The sequence below is a fragment of the Mytilus edulis genome, chromosome 8 (genome assembly GCF_963676685.1).
Source record: "Mytilus edulis chromosome 8, xbMytEdul2.2, whole genome shotgun sequence".
In the NCBI taxonomy this organism is placed as follows: domain Eukaryota; kingdom Metazoa; phylum Mollusca; class Bivalvia; order Mytilida; family Mytilidae; genus Mytilus; species Mytilus edulis.
In genome coordinates, this window is record NC_092351.1 from 6,862,798 (window position 1) to 6,880,801 (window position 18,004).

Here is an 18,004-nt window from a genome sequence, read left to right on the forward strand (position 1 = left end):
TAAAATTTTATGGTATGTGTTTCAGATATGGTCAATTGCCATGGCATGTTTGAGATGAAAACCTCATACATTACATCGGTATTAAATTAGGTCTATATGTTTTAGATGTATGACACAGTGCCTTCTTTTTATATTAAAATGTATCATTTAGTTTTTGATTGGTGTGAATATTGATATCTTCTATATATGTCTTGCCTTCAGCATGTCAAAAATTTCAGTATTCAAATGTGCATTCTTTGCAAGGTGCTCTGTTTTGAAAAAAATCATTATAGTTGTTGCAATCATTATCAATTTCGCAGTCCTCGTCGTCTTCATTTTCATCCACCTCGTCATTCTTGTCATCTAAATTGTTCATTCGACGTTTTGATGCTACGAAAATGCATTATAGCAGATAAAAACCTTAATACTAGAAATATACTACTATTTATTCATAACACTCACATTTTTTCAATGTTTTAGATTACGTTCATTTGTTTACTGAATTAGCTTCTAATTCTGCGGTTAACATGTTGTAACGCCTATTATAATTTGTATCTTGACTTACATCTAGAAATTGATAATGAGGGTCGATTGACAACAAAACTTTACGACAAAAGAGATAATTTCAGCTTTCCAATTGTGAACTTTCCATTTCTTAGTAGAAACATTCCGGCAACACCTGCATACGGTGTATATATCTCCCAATTGATACGATATTCCCGTGCTTGCATTTCCTATCATGATTTTCGTGATAGAGGGTTGTTGCTCACAAGGAAACTATTAAATCAAGAGTTCCAAATGCTGAAGTTGAAATCATCTCTGCGTAAATGTTACGGACACCATCACGAGTTGGTTGACCGTTATGGAATAACCGTTTCACAAATGATATCGGATATGTTCCTTACTTCATAACTACAATCCCCTTCCCTTTCATAAATGTGACCTACCGAGTTAGACTATTTACCGAGTTGTCTCATTAGCACTCATACCACTTCTTATATCTATTTTTAATAAGTATGGAAACATCAAGGAGCCGTCATAACACTACAAATCGTCTCAGAAAAACACACAGGTCAACTATTAAAACGAAAACAAGTCAAGAAACAATAGACAGTACACAAAAGATGAAATAGCACACAAGAAATCAACAATCTTGATCACAATTATTTTCCGGGGTTTGATTTTTCGTTTTCCCTATTGAAACTTGTCATATTGTAACTGAAAATAACAATCCAATAGAAGAATCATAGAAGGTCATATTTGGTAATGTCATTTAAACAAGGAAATCAGGAGAAATTTCTTTACCATTTCTGATGAATATATCTGTGACCATTGTTACACGATTTTCCATAACAGACAACCAAATCATAATTGCTTCTATAATACTTTCAAAAAGAAGATTTCCACTTTACCCTTTAAAATAATCGTTTGTTCAATAGCTACATCATAGGGTCCTGGGCACTTAAATGTCTTTTCACTTGGAAATACATATTCTACGATCAGGTGCTACATAAATATGGAAAAATCGTTATGAGAAAACTGATGTCATCTCGTTTAAAATACATCTAGAAATTGACAATGAGGGTCGATTGACAACAAAACTTTACGACAAAAGAGATAATTGCAGCTTTCCAATTGTGAACTTTCCATTTCTTAGTAGAAACATTCCAGCAGCACATGCATACGGTGTATATATCTCCCAATTGATACGATATTCCCGTGCTTGCATTTCCTATCATGATTGTCATGATAGAGGGTTGTTGCTCACAAGGAAGCAATAAAATCAAGAGTTCCAAATGGTGAAGTTGAAATCATCTCTTCGTAAATTTTACGGACGCCATCACGAGTTGGTTGACCGTTATGGAATAACCGTTTCACAAATGATATCGGATATGTTCCTTACGTCGTAACTACAATCCCCTTCCCTGGCGTTGTCAGTTTATTTTCGATATATGAGTTGACTATCCATCTGGTATCTTTCGTCCCTCTTTTGTATTTGTACGTTTCTCAGTGCATATGGGTTCTTGCGTGTGTGTGTGTGTGTGTGTGTGTTGCATTTCTGTCACGTAGTGTTGTCATTTTTACGATATTTGTTAACATTGCCACAAAAGCGGGAGTTTTGGCTAGCCAATTTGTTGTTATCAAATAGTTCGTATGTTGGCGTTTGTTTTATGGCACTACATTGTTTCTATTGTTCTGTTCTTTTCCTCTAATAGTTGATGTGTTTCCTTCGGTTTGAGTTTGAAACCCTCATTTGTTTTCTCTTAATCGATTGATGACTTTGGAACAGCGGCATACTACTGTTGTCTTTATTTGTGTATGTATACCCTTCATCTCCCTCTTAACAATATATTATCAATATACTTAAATATTTTTAAAGTATGAAAGAAAACTACAGGTTGCTCGTTGTTTTTTTCAACTGTTTATTTTCTGCGTATTCAAATATGAACGAAAAAGTTTTTATGTATGAGGAAACGTTCGCTTATTTGATTTATGTTAATCAGATGTACCATTTTAATGCTGATATTTAAATTCTTGTTGTATGCCTTACCTGAAGATTTCCATGCGGAAGTGCATTAAAATCATTAACCTTTATCTTTGCTTTACAGACCACCTATAAGACTTAAGGAATATCTATAAAAATCAATGTTAAACTTGTTTGTCTCGCAGTATGTTTATGCTGACATTTAAAATTCAATTTTGTATTCGTTAATAGATTTAACAAGTATTAATTTTTATAGAGGATAAAAAGGAGGAAATAATGCTTTTTAATGAAAGACAATTAATGTAAGGATAAAAGGGCAGAGTCAATTCTATTTGTATTGATGTGTCCTCGTTAACCTGCATTAATGTCCTTTTGAAGTAACATTCTACAGTTTTTAACACGGTGTTGATGTGTTTGTTCGACCACACTGTGATTGCAACTGATTTCCGATATGTTATATAACATGTAGGCAGGTTAATTGTTTAACGATGTCATGAAAGTCACTGCAAATGTCAATAGTCTGCATTAAATCTGTTAGAATGGTGACAAGATACGACCAAGCGTAAAGATATATTGAGGAAAAAAGATCACATAGGATTTTTATATAGGATATGAACTCAATCAATTATTGAAACGTTTGTTTCCGTCTGTATGCACACGTGAATAAAATACCCAGGTATAGCATTTAAAAGTTAATGAACATCGCAACATATATTTCAAAGTAATGACAATTTTACTGTAATATCCTGATAAAATACGTGTATATTTTAGTTTCATGAAATGTCGCATTTAGTAAATCTTATCCTTATCAATTGATGTTTTGTATCGTCAAATGACTAGCTTCATGTATTTCTCTTATTCTTATAATCGCTATAAATTATATGGTAGTATTTGCTCGTTGTTAAAGATAATATGGTGATCCGTAATTGTACGGATTCTTGCATTTACCTGATGGATTGGAATCTATATCATAGTAATTCTCCTTTTTATATTTGGGATGGAGTTCTTTCTTTATTTTTGAAAATTAATTTGCATTTTATTTATAAAACCGTCACTTCTGAGTTTTGGCTGAGAACGTTCCTCTTGAAGCTTCTTCAAGAAAATAAATCTCAAAGTTAATTTTGACTTTGATTGATTGTGTTATTTTATTCAAAAAGAAAAATGAAATGTAAGATTGATTATTTAATGGTAACCGTTTAAGTGGGTCGACAAAAACTTACATTGAATTTGGAAACATTCTACAGCAGCTGTATTTAAAAAGAGAATATATATGTACTTGGTTAACAACCTCAATTTGATGTAAATAAACGGAAGCTAGGTATCCACTATAGGTGATAATTAATTTGTTTGCCATTCCGATTTGGACATAAATGGCCTGTTTTATTGGTGTTTAAGTATAAAATTAATATGATCATAACACTATAATTGTCTGTACTCATCAGAAATAATAGATTGACAAGACGTTACATGGTCAGAAATAGGAAATAGTAATAACTATCAGATGTAATGTAATATATTTACACAGAATATAGACCAAATATTATTTATTGTTAAAAAAATCAGTATGTATAAATATATTAAAATAACGCACGTTGTGGGACAAGGTTATCCAATGTTGAATATGTTCTTATAGAAAATAAAACACAAAAGAAATATAAATGTTTTTCTAGAGGAATTCACGACAGTACTCGTTTTTTACGAACTTTTATTTTCAGTTATATTTTTTATAATTTGACTTACAAATGTATGAAAAATAGTTGCCTTAAAAAATGATAATGAAAAACAAATGTAATAATCTCAATAGTATTTCAAAAAACAAAAATAAAGATGTACTGAGAAAAACAGAAAATAAAACATAAAACAGTCTCCGATTATAAGGCTAAAATACATATTTAATCTCTATAATCAACATCAAAAACACAAAACCCAATTAGACTGCTAGAATTATATGAACGACGGTTACAACCATTTGCCAAATGACAATAGGATATATTTAGATTAATATCTAATAATCATATGTAACGAAGATATCTTAGGAATTGCAGATATCACACCCACAAGAACATAGGTGTGTGTTACCTTCATCTCAAGGCACTCCTGACTTATTATTGATGCATTTTATCTAGTATGTAGTGGAGGTATTAATTTTGCATTAATAAAACTCATATCAACATGTAAATAATATACAATGTTATGAAAACAGTTTTTTCTATCAAGAAATGAACGGACAAAGTGCATCAAAGTACAAGAATTCATTGAACGCAGTACCATGCATACAAATAAACAAAGAAAACTCTATTTTCAAACAAATTTATAAAAGTCGTGCCGTATTTAGGCAAGCATTTCCTTCAATCTTAAGAACGATATCAAAGATGAATTTGTATAATATGTCATAATTCATCTATGTATGGTTTGTGTTTTAATTAATGTAAAACCATTAACCAAATAATGATTGATTACACTTCCTATACATCTTCACAAGTCAAACAACGTATGTCGGGATTTGGCGCTGAATCAAAGTAACTTTCAATTGTTTGTACCTGTCCCAAGTCAGGAATCAGATGTTCAGTAGTCGTCGTTTGTTCATGTGGTCACAAGTGCTTCTCTTTTCCTTTTTTATATAGATTAGACTGTTGGTTTCCCCGTTTGAATGGTGTTACACTAGTCATTTTTGGGGCCCTTTATAGCTTGCTGTGTGATGTGAACCAAGGATCCGTGTTGAAAGCCGTACTTTGACCTATAAAGGTTTTATTTTATAAATTGTGACTTGGATGGAGAGTTGTCTCATTAGCACTCATACCATTTCTTATATCTATTTTTAATAAGTATGGAAACATCAAGGAGCCGTTAAAACTCTACAGATCGTCTCAGAAAAACACACAGGTCAACTATTAAAACGAAAACAAGTCAAGAAACAATATACAGTAAACAAAAGAGGAAATAGCACACAAGAAAGCAACAATGTTGATCACAATTATTTTCCGGGGTTCGATTTTTCGTTTTCTCTATTGAAACTTGTCATATTGTAACTGAAAATAACAATCCAATAGAAGAATCATAGAAGGTCGTATTTGGTAATGTCAGGTAAACAAGGAAATCAGGAGGAATTCTTTACCATTTCTGATGAATATATCTGTGACCATTGTTACACGATTTTCCATAACAGACAACCAAATCATAAATGCGTCTATAATACTTTCAAAGAGAAGATTTCCACGTTACCCTTTAAAATAATATTTTGTTCAATAGCTACCTCATAGGGTCCTGGGCACTTAAATATCTTTTCACTTGGAAATACATATTCTACGATCAGGTGCTACATAAAAATGGAAAAATAGTTATGAGAAAACTGATGTCATTTCGTTTAAAATATGAATGCTTCCCCAATTACATCAGTTGCGTCTTATTTTCAAGTGCAATAGTTTAGGTGTGGTTAGTATTGTTTGCAAATGTTCAATTATTTTAGGGAAAGATCATCATCTGTAAAGCTGAACTTAAAGTTGGAGGTTAGAATCGGCTGCGAATCGTTGTTATTGAGAAACTTTTGTATATTAATTTCGTATTTCAGGTGTGCACTCCGATACCATAGAAGTCTTTATGATAAAATTGTCATCATTCAAAGATGGCATTTGATTAGGTCACAAAAAATACTTTTTGCTATGAAAAGAATTGCTTTATGACGTGAAAAGGGAAATAAAACTTTTTATATTAATATATTGACAAACAATCCCCAACAAAGACAAACAAAATTATGAAAATATAATTAGAAAAGTTTACATTAGAAGATATGCAGACAATTGAATAAGAACAAAATGCAATTTTTAATTATAGTATACATTTAAATTCATGTGGTTTTTTTTTTAGGTATTGTTTTCATTTCTTGCTTTAAAAATTAGATTTTTTATAAAGTAAAGGGTTGGTCTTCTAAACATTTTGCATACGCATTGCGCATTTTTATTTTATTAAAATGAATTTATTAAAAACGTGTATATTGATAACACTTCCTTTAGTTAAAACACCTCAAAGACTAATTCCTTATAGTATAATGTAATGATTGTTATTTATCTGTATAAACTGTGTTTTGAAAATTAATTGAACATACAGAGAAAAAATAACAATATGTTTTCTAGATGTACTACATGTTATTGTCTAAAAAACGAGACTTGTTTTTTTGTTGTTGAAAATCTATTCCCTTTATAAGAGACAATCCATATGGCGATAACCATAAGTCATTTATAAATGATAGGGTATGGATGTGGTGTATTGGTCGACGAAACAGCAACCCAAAGACATTAATAACCCAATGACATTCAAAGGTTAAAATACAACTTTCAACAGTAGACATTGTCTTTACAATGCAACAAGCTTTAGAACGACTATTGTCTAAATATGTTTGGAATATATTAAAGAGACATTACAAATGTATCAAAATCTGTCATCGCCACCAAATAAATAAACATACATACGTATATGATATATGCGTTTTCTTTTTCCTGTGGCTTTCTCAGTCTTGTATTGACTATCGGTTTTGAAAATTTGCTTAATCCATTGCTATTTCGGTAGTTTCCCTTAATACTGTATTTAAACATTGCAATTTTCATTACATTTTCAATATTTGAATCACCAATACTAAATGATACATTGTTTTTCACCTTCTACAGTAGATAGAAGGAAATGAACGCAAAAAAAAGGACAAAAGCAAAACCAAAGTTGCCCAATAGTATTAAAAATAAATCAAAAACAGAGAGAAAGAAAATTAAAGACGATAGAAGAGAGCAAAGTGACCTACAAAAAATGAAATATACATATAATAGCTTCAATGCATATTCTGTTTCGTATTACACAACTAAAACAGATTATAAATTCTTGACATGTTTTAAAAGAATGTATCTGTTTTTACGGTAGATAAAATATGTCATTTTATTAAATGAAAAATGATATAAATTATCAATGAGTGATCTATAATTGAAACTACGACGAATTAATAACAGTTACCAACAGTTTATACAATTGGCCTTTTGTAAATCCTTGATATCCCTTATAAATATTTGCTTGCTATTTTTACAAAGATTTCACATTCCTTTCAAAGGCTTGAATTTACCTCCAATGCCTGATATTCTTTCCAAAGGCTAGACTATTCATTTGAATCGAGTGATATGAAAATTAACGCTAAAAACTACGGGGCACGTGGCGTTGCTTATGACATTGACAACGTCGTCATAGGTAAAATAACGATAAACAGATCAGCATTGGTCATCTCAACTCGATTTGATTTTCTCACTTTCGCCGTCCCGGCTCAAGCGAGAAAATCAATCTCGTTGAGATCATCAACAATTATCGGTCGTCTCACTGCCTATATCACTCTGCTCAGCTCTTAATAAAATTGCTTATTTTACTTATGTTGGAATATATCAGCTGCTCGACACAATTTTAAGACTTATTTTAGGCGCTTACGCTTCAAAAAGTTTCGTATTGTGACTAACATCATCGTCTTCATCATCACAGTCATCATCATCGTCGACATCATCATCGACATCGTCGTCGTCATCTTCGTCGTCTGGAAATTTTTTGTTATTTTTTTCTCTCACGATAGTTAAAAATATTCAACACTACAATATTGTGTATTTGGCTAAGGACTTTAAGTTAATGATTCTTTTGTGAAATAAATACAGGGGAAATTGACCTTATACCTCTGTATACAACTCAACAACTTGGTTTAAAGTTCATTCAAATAGTAGTTTTCAAAAACTTTAAAATGTTTCTTTGAAATGGATCGAGCACTGACAATCAATCAACAATGTATCGAACATTCTGTCAAACATTGATTTATAACATTTATTTAAGATAATCTAAATTGCAATCGGAATTTCTTGATTAGTAATAAATAGCCCTTCACCCTCTAATAGTATCATTTATACATTAACTTTTCAAAATCTAAGATAGGTTGAACAGAAAGCGATTAGAGGAATTGATTTTTGAATTAAGTAGTAAAGGTCCTCCTTGATGTCCGAGTTTAAATGACCGTTATTAATGTTTAGTATCATAACAAAAGATTTTCCAAAAAAATTGTAAATTTACCGCATTACTTATACCTCGATGTAAATTTCATATATTATCTTCTTTTGAAGTGAAAGAAATTTTCACATCGCCTTTATGCACGTTTTGCCCTTATGACCGACATTTTAGTAAAATATATGTACATGTATTTAGTTATTATATCTCAAATAAGAACGTGATGATATACATCAACACATGTATTTGACGAACGTTCCCTTTTCAGGGACTTAAATTATATACTCCATATTGAATTGTTATTGATCCAATTTTTATATCAGTGGCGAATATTACAGGATTTTCTAAGCTTGAGTGAATATTTAACCGAGTTTTCATTTGTTTCTGCTTCTGTAAACGCTTGTAAATAATTTATGAAGATGAAATAACGTTCAGTACTTGAAGTTGAAGGAAAAATTGCGTTTCATCTCTTTATTCTATATATTTGTCAAATAAATTATCTTTTTCCCCTTTGCTCTGTTTTAAAATTATAAAAATTCTTACAATAATACGATAAAGGATGTTTAAAAATGATTGATTTACCATGATTTAGGTCTTAATAATGTTAATTGTTCAATGTATTTTTTATATAAGATATATACACGTGTATACAGATCATGAAAAAGCAGCACTACACGCGTGTTATTTCTTTTGAGCTTGACAGAACGACATAATTTGACTTCATATGTAGAGAATATTATTATGCCATCAATATGATATAATAAAACAACTAGACATGCAAACATAAAGTGCTTTCATGTTATAAGATATATGTTCATGTTTTCTACGCACTAGTAACCGTTTAGTCTGGCAGCATTGTCTAAGATAGAGAACACATTCATTGAGATAGAGATAGTATTCCGTTCGAGGGGTAGCATTCTGTGGTGTCAGATAGAGATAGTATTCCGTTCGAGGGGTAGCATTCTGTGGTGTGAGATAGAGATAGTATTCCGTTCGAGGGGTAGCATTCTGTGGTGTGAGATAGAGATAGTATTCCGTTCGAGGGGTAGCATTCTGTGGTGTCAGATAGTATTCCGTTCGAGGGGTAGCATTCTGTGGTGTCAGATAGTATTCCGTTCGAGGGGTAGCATTCTGTGGTGTGAGATAGAGATAGTATTCTGTTCGAGGGGTAGCATTCTGTGGTGTCAGATAGAGATAGTATTCCGTTCGAGGGGTAGCATTCTGTGGTGTGAGATAGAGATAGTATTCCGTTCGAGGGGTAGCATTCTGTGGTGTGAGATAGAGATAGTATTCCGTTCGAGGGGTAGCATTCTGTGGTGTGAGATAGTATTCCGTTCGAGGGGTAGCATTCTGTGGTGTCAGATAGTATTCCGTTCAAGGGGTAGCATTCTGTGGTGTGAGATAGATAGCGTTAGATTTCTATGGGTCAGATTTGCATAGGTACTATGGTGGTGCATAGTATATCTCATTTTACGGTCAGACTAAATGATTTGCAGAGATGCTTGTGTGGTTCGTGTAAAGTATAATGTGTCAGCCAGAAAAGTATAATGTGTCAGTCAGATAAGTATAATGTGTCAGTCAGATAAGTATAATGTGTCAGTCAGAAAAGTATAATGTGTTAGTACTTCAAGTTCAATTAGTAATTCCATTTGAATGAAATCGTCATAAATATTGGGCTACAAATTGTGCACGCAAGACTTTGAGTTGTATCTAAAAAAAAAAAAAAACACTCATCAAGCTATGTTTAAAAAGGAAAAATGCACATTAATTTTTAGTCTTTTTTGTGAAAAGTTGTCTATAATTAGCAAACCATATGATTCCATATCTTCTACAGGACAATTTTTCCTTACTATATATTAAATAGCAGTCTTCCTTGAAGAATTTATAGTTTTATAAATCTACTTAGAAATTTATCAGATTACGCACAATATTTATTACTATTACAGAGAGCGAGATTTACTACTGTCAAATTATGTCCATCCCGTATTATTTATGACGATGCCACACGAATTGGTCACGGTAATAAAGGCTTTATCTCAATACAATTTAGCTTGAATAGAATAGTATGATACAAGTGAAAAGAATCCGAAATAAATCACGTCCATCTAATATCTCATTAATGATATCATGTCTTTCCAAACATGTAAATCTTTTTGTCACAAATATGGACGTAAGTAGCCCTTACAAACGTCTTAAGGACAGAGACATACGTTAGAATAATACAAAAACAGTCATCATTTTGTCAAGTATATTATTAATATTTTGACCAGGTTAGGGGTCAAGCATCTTTTTAATCTTGGTTAATTGACAGGTCAACGCGGGTGGGCGGGAAACCTTGTTAAGGACGATAATTTGGGAGCAAGTAACCTGCTGGTCCGAGGTATGTCTAAAGAACATCATCAATAAGAAAGTGACAATACATACAAAAGGACGGCAGCGTCAAAGGAGACGTAGTGAATATTTGTAAATAAAAGTCTAAAATACCGAATAATCATCATAAATTGAAGTAATTTGATAGCAATTTTGAAAATAAGAAGAAATTCCTAATCGGATATTCACCAAGGTCGGAAAGGACATTTTTTTGTCTGAGTCATTAGCATTAGGTCAGATTGGTAATTTTATATGCTCGTCCATACCATGAAAAATTCCTGCAGCAAGGAGCGTATGAAAATACAACCCTCCAAGAAATGCATTTTATCCTGAAACTAATTTGTGCGAGTATCATTATTTGTGCGAGTATCATTATTTGTGAGAGTATCATTATTTGTGCGAGTATCATTATTTGTGAGAGTATCATTATTTGTAATTTTCAATAGTTTGGGGAATTTGTTTCAACTGAAACCAAAGAACATATAATTAAAGGAATCAAAAGAAATTGTGTTGATATTAAAGTTTGGATTTTTTTGTCCGCACGGTTGTTGTCCATCAACTGTATGTTTTGTTGTCCATGTAAATATGCCATATCATGTAAACTATTTGCTATAGGCCTAACAATTTGGTATTCGTGTTTTTTTCATAAATGCAGCTAATTTCCTTTGCAAATTCCGCCTACTCCTACTTTGTCAAATACATTAACCTTTTTTCACTATTTTTTGTGACGTGTGTTGAAATTATAAATAATCTAAAAATTAACTAGATAGTATATCAAAAATGTCACAAACAATAATACGCATAAGAACGTTTAAAAATTGATTTATTTAACATGACTTGGGCCTTAAAAATGTTAATTGTCATTTTCTATATATAAATATATAAGATGCATATACATGTGTATAGATTATAGCAAAAGCAAAACTGCATGAATGTCTTTTATTTTAAACATGACTAAACAATTTGATTTGATTACAAAAAGAGAAAAAAAATTAGTATCATACTATGAATTTAGTTATATAAACGTACAAACATGTCAGATTAGTTCTGACTTATAGGAGGTGTATGTTAGTTATAATGTATCGGTCAGATTAGTCCTGACGTATAGCAGGTGTATGTTAGTTATAATGTATCGGTCAGATTAGTTCTGACGCATAGGAGGTGTATGTTAGTTATAATGTATCGGTCAGATTAGTTATGCATGTGGGAGGTGTATGTTAGTTATTATGTATCGGTCAGATTAGTTTTGACGTATAAGAGGTGTATGTTAGTTATAATGTATCGGTCAGATTAGTTCTGACGCACGGGAGGTGTATGTCAGTTACAATGTATCGGTCAGATTAGTTATGACGTGTAGGAGGTGTATGTTAGTCATAATGTATCGGTCAGATTAGTTCTGACGCATAGGAGGTGTATGTTATCTATGATGTATCGGTCAGATTAGTTATGACGTATAGAAGGTGCATGTTAGTTATATTGTACCAGTCAGATTACTTCTGACGTTTAGGAGGTGTATGTTAGTTATAATGTATCGGTCAGATTAGTTCTGACGCATAGGAGGTGTATGTTAGTTATAATGTATCGGTCAGATTAGTTCTGACGCACGGGAGGTGTATGTCAGTTACAATGTATCGGTCAGATTAGTTATGCATGTGGGAGGTGTATGTTAGTTATTATGTATCGGTCAGATTAGTTCTGACGCACGGGAGGTGTATGTCAGTTACAATGTATCGGTCAGATTAGTTATGCATGTGGGAGGTGTATGTTAGTTATTATGTATCGGTCAGATTAGTTTTGACGTATAAGAGGTGTATGTTAGTTATAATGTATCGGTCAGATTAGTTCTGACGCACGGGAGGTGTATGTCAGTTACAATGTATCGGTCAGATTAGTTATGACGTGTAGGAGGTGTATGTTAGTCATAATGTATCGGTCAGATTAGTTCTGACGCATAGGAGGTGTATGTTAGTTATAATGTATCGGTCAGATTAGTTCTGATGTATAGGAGGTGTGTTAGTTATAATGTATCGGTCAGATCATTTCTGACGCATAGGAGGTGTCTGTTAGTTATAATATATTTGTCAGATTAGTTATGACTTGTGGGAGGTGTATGTTAGTTATAATGTATCGGTGAGATTAGTTCTGACGTATAAGAGGTGTATGTTAGTTATTATGTATCGGTCAGATTAGTTCTGACGTATAGGTGGTGTATGTTAGTTATAATGTGTCGGTCAGATGAGTTCTGACGCATAGCAGGTGTATGTATCGGTCAGATTAGTTATGACGTGTGGGAGGTGTATGTTAGTTATAATGTATTGGTCAGATTCGTTCTGACGTATAAGAGGTGTATGTTAGTTATAATGTATTGGTCAGATTAGTTCTGACGTGTTTGATGTGTTTGTTAGTTATAATGCATCGGTCAGATTAGTTTTGACGCATAGGAGGTGTATGTTAGTTATAATGTATAATATATAGCCTTGTGACGCTTCATGTGTACCATAGATGACAGAAGTGATTGAAGGTCTTGTAACGCTTTATTAGTGTCTGAAAGATATTTTATGGAAGGTCTTGTGAAAAGTAAAATCTCAAAAATACTGAACTCCGAGAAAAATTCAAAACGGAAAGTACCTTATCAAATGGCAAAATCAAATGATAAAACACATCAAACGAATGGACAACAACTGTCATAATCCTGACTTGGTACAGGCATTTTCAAATGTAGAAAATGATGGATTGAACCTATTTTTATGGCGCTAAACCTCTCACTTATGACGCTTTATTAGTCCCCGACATAAAAATATCATCAAAGGTCTTGTGACGCTTTATCAGTGCAGCTTGGATGACATATCAATGAAAGTCGTTTGGCGTGTTATCAGTGTCTTGGATGGCATATCATGGATTCAGAAGGTTCTTTGGTGCTTTATCAGTGTCTTGAATGGCTTATTATGCAAGAAGACGTTCTAATGCTATAAGTCAATAAGATGACATATCTTTGAAGGCATTGTGACACTTTATCTGTCCCTTGGATGACATTTGATTGAAGGTGACATGATTTTCATCAGAGTCTTTGATAACATAAAGTATAGATCTAGTGAAGCCTTGGTAGTACTAAAACATATCAAGACTTTATTTTATTTTTTCGGATTTAAGGATTTTCAAATATCATTTGTTATTTCTGAACATAATTATAGCCAGTTCAAATTTTAGGGAAGATGGCATTAAGCTTCAATTTTGTGAGAATTAGTAATAATTTTAAGATGGACATCCTTAACTTAGAAAAATATAAATCGGACGAGCGTTGTGTTAATTTTCGTCTGGGACTTTACACGTATATCAAAATCTTTCCAACAATTATAGTATTTCGATTCCTTCGTCTTCAATTTCTCGAGATTTCATCATTTTGTATTTTCTAACCTATAAATAAAACGTTTACAAATAAAATTTAACACAAATCTTTGAGTTATATAGATGTAATCATATATTACTAGCCGCTAATATATTTATTTAACTTCAGGTATTTCAAGTTCTGTTTAAAAACTAAGATGTGATATATTTGTTTGCTTTAATCTGCTATTATAATTTGCACTTTAAACAACCAACCAATAGTACAAAGCAAAAACTTGGACACCATTGGATAGACAAACCGCATTATCACTCTACTGTTAAGGTGTTGTAGTACAATATCAAATTATGATCGTAGTATTCAATCATTCATCTAAAATTTAAATTAAAACAAACGTAGTAAACAGAGGTCAAAATAAATGCCATTGTCGGGGTGTTGACAATGTTTACAATATTGATCATATCATGGCGGCTTGACAGTGCAGTTACATCCGGGTCAGCAACGTGTAGGTAATAGAGGTTCTGTAGAGATTGTCCGACAACCAAAAATGTAGTCCACGGTCTATGTTCAATAAGTTCGTAGTTTCGTACTTTAAAACATGTAATAATGGGAAACAGTGGCGGCTTGTACTGGTTCCCGTGTATTTTGTCAATAACAAAGCAACGATACGAAACCCGAAAAACTATAAGTCATTTAGCATACGGTATTTGACTATTCAAAATCCTACAAATCCCCCCCTCCCCCCCAAAAAAAAATAATCGAAAACAAACAAACAAACTAACTAACAAACTAACAAAAAATCAAACAAAAAAATAAAAAAAAATAAACCATAAACAAAATAAAATTTAAATTAAACCATTAATATTGACATAAGACAACACTAATAAGGTTCTTGACTAGTGAAAAGCTATATTTTTATATTCCAACCTGAAAATCAAATATAGAAAAAAATATCAAGAACTTTAAACAAACTATTTGCTAGTATATTGCCGGTTTTCCAATGACAAGCCTGCTATAAGAAAGATGATCTATGAATGAAGTCAAAATAGGCAATTTGATACTGTTTTGATGAGCTTTGTCTTAAAGGGTTGACAAAAGGTGGACCCAAGGTTGAGTGAATCTATTCAAGGGAGACAATCGTTAAAGAATTCACATGTCCGCACATCGAATAGTAAGTCGGAAGAAGGTTCGTGGGAAAAAACTTATCTTTGACTGATAATATTCCGGACAACCCATACGGGTGGATAAAAAAGTATACTAGGATTACAAAATCAAAAGAGTAACATTTCATTAGAACTATATAGTCAGTGAACATGCACACCGGTATTTCATTGACAAAATAATGACCTATTAAATTGTTATAGATATTTAGCCGTACTCTAGTCAATTTACTTAACGAGAATGGGTTACCTGATAGTTGGGTGTTGTAGACTAGGTTTTACGTCCTATTCGATTACCGTTAATGTTTTAAAGGAATTTTAAACATAGGATTGCTATTTTAATTACCCCATTTTCCTAATTGATTTTGAACCGTTAAAAACAATAAAATGGTTATCTTTGTAAAGTTTAAAGTCTATTCATTAATTACAAGACATAAAGCTGACAAAAGATGAAATACTACTACGAACTGTATACTGTTAATGTTTGGAGAGAAACTTAAAGTCATTTATTTCAATATCTTTGTAAAATTAGTATAATTCGCCGATTGTTGAAATTCGATATCTTTTATGCATACAAGGGAATTAACGCTACTAATGATACTAGATTTAATAGCTTTACTTCTTCACGTAAATCATAACTATTTTTACAAAACATTCGATTATCAGTGCTTATTACGGTTTGGTAAGAATAACATTAATGCACTGCACTTACTCCGTAAAATTTAACTTCTTGTAGCAAGAAAACCCAAAGCAGTTATGCATATTGTTAAAAATAAATACAAGAAGATGTGTTATGATTGCCAATGATACAACTATATAATTTAAATAAGACCAAGGGACATAGATGCAAGTAACGTTAGATCATTATACAACCTTCAACAATGAGCAGCACCCGTACCGCATGTCAAGTACACTTACTACACATTTTACTCTATCCTCGGAATCCTACGGTAAAGTAAAATCTATTTCATTTTAATAGTGGATGATAATATTTTAAAGAGGATAAGAAAACATTAACAATATGAAATGCCAATGTATATCAGTAAAACCACATACAATCTAAAATTACATAAGTTATTTAATAAATGCTATTTGAAAGCTAAAAGTTCCTTGAATAACTTTAATTTACCTTAAAAAAATGCTATTAAAGACGAAACATGTAGACTAAAGAGTCAATCGCCACCCTAATATAAATAATTGATTTTGTTCTTGGAATTTTTCAAAATAATGGAAAACTAGCAGTTGGTCGTTTTGGTATCAGGAACAAAATGAGAAAAATACAAGATACAAATCTACATCTATTAGTACCCGGTTAAACTAGCCCAGATAATTTTTATTTCTTTTATAAAAACAATTTTCCGAAACAAAAGGTGAAAAAATGTAAATATTTTGACAAACTGCAACTCATCGGATCGTAATGATATATTTTACACCTTGTATAAAATTCCGTACCAAAGTTTTAATAAGTCTTTAACACAATTGTTGATCATAAAAATAGTTAAAATGTAATCTAAATATACGATCTTTTTGATGAATTTAAATAGGTTTAATCTTTAAACATCGAAAAACATGTCAACACAAACCCGATAACGCCAACCTCTCGCGATACATCAAATCATCTGTACGTGTGATCAACATTTCTAATGTGATAAAAAGTCAAACTTGTTTATGATAAGTGACCCGTATATACGTCACAGCACGCGACTGTACTTCTGCTCATCATGATCTTATACATTTTATTAAATATTTATCAAAGCTAATAGGTTTTATTTAATTTTCAAGGAGTTATAAATGATATTATGTAAATAGACATTCGACGGAAAATAAGCTATATCTTTATTCTCAATAAACCATAAACATAGGTATAGAAAAGACAATTATGTACAATATTTACAATAAGACAGAACAAACAAAATAGTTGCTAAGACAATATATGAAGTCCATTTTAGCCAGGAGCACACACACCTGTGTTAATAATCTTTATGAATTAACATAGTTTAATCAATTCTGATTTGTTTTTAGAATACACAATCTGTTTGTATTTGACAATATTTGCATTTTTTAAATAATAATGTGACAGACAATGTTCCCTGTTTTCTTCAAAGCATTTACATTCTAATATATAAGGCAATGCATCACCAATATCATTTTTATTACATAGAAGACAGATTCTATTGTTTTTAGCTAAACAAAACTGTACAGCTTTTACAAATATATTTCATCAATTTCAGAACCACTGCACTCAAAGAATCAACGAAGAACAATTTTATAGTCGCATATTCAAAATAAAGGATCTTTTGCACGACAAACATTTAAGTCGGTCAATCTTATTTTTATTTCAGTTACTTAAGTCCGTATAAAATTAAAAATTAAAATCCTACACTGATGTTCATTTCCTGAGTGTGATACAAACACTGTGTTAATTTGATTGACTTATTCAGCATCATGATGCGATATTAAAACATTTGCATTGGTTATTGATGAGGCCACAGGTATGTATGACAGACAATATCACAGGTAATTATGACAGACGTTAACACAGGTAAGTATGACAGACGATATCACAGGTACGTATGACAGACGATATCAAAGGTACGTATGACAGACGATATCACTGGTACGTATGACTGACGATATCACTGGTACGTATGACAG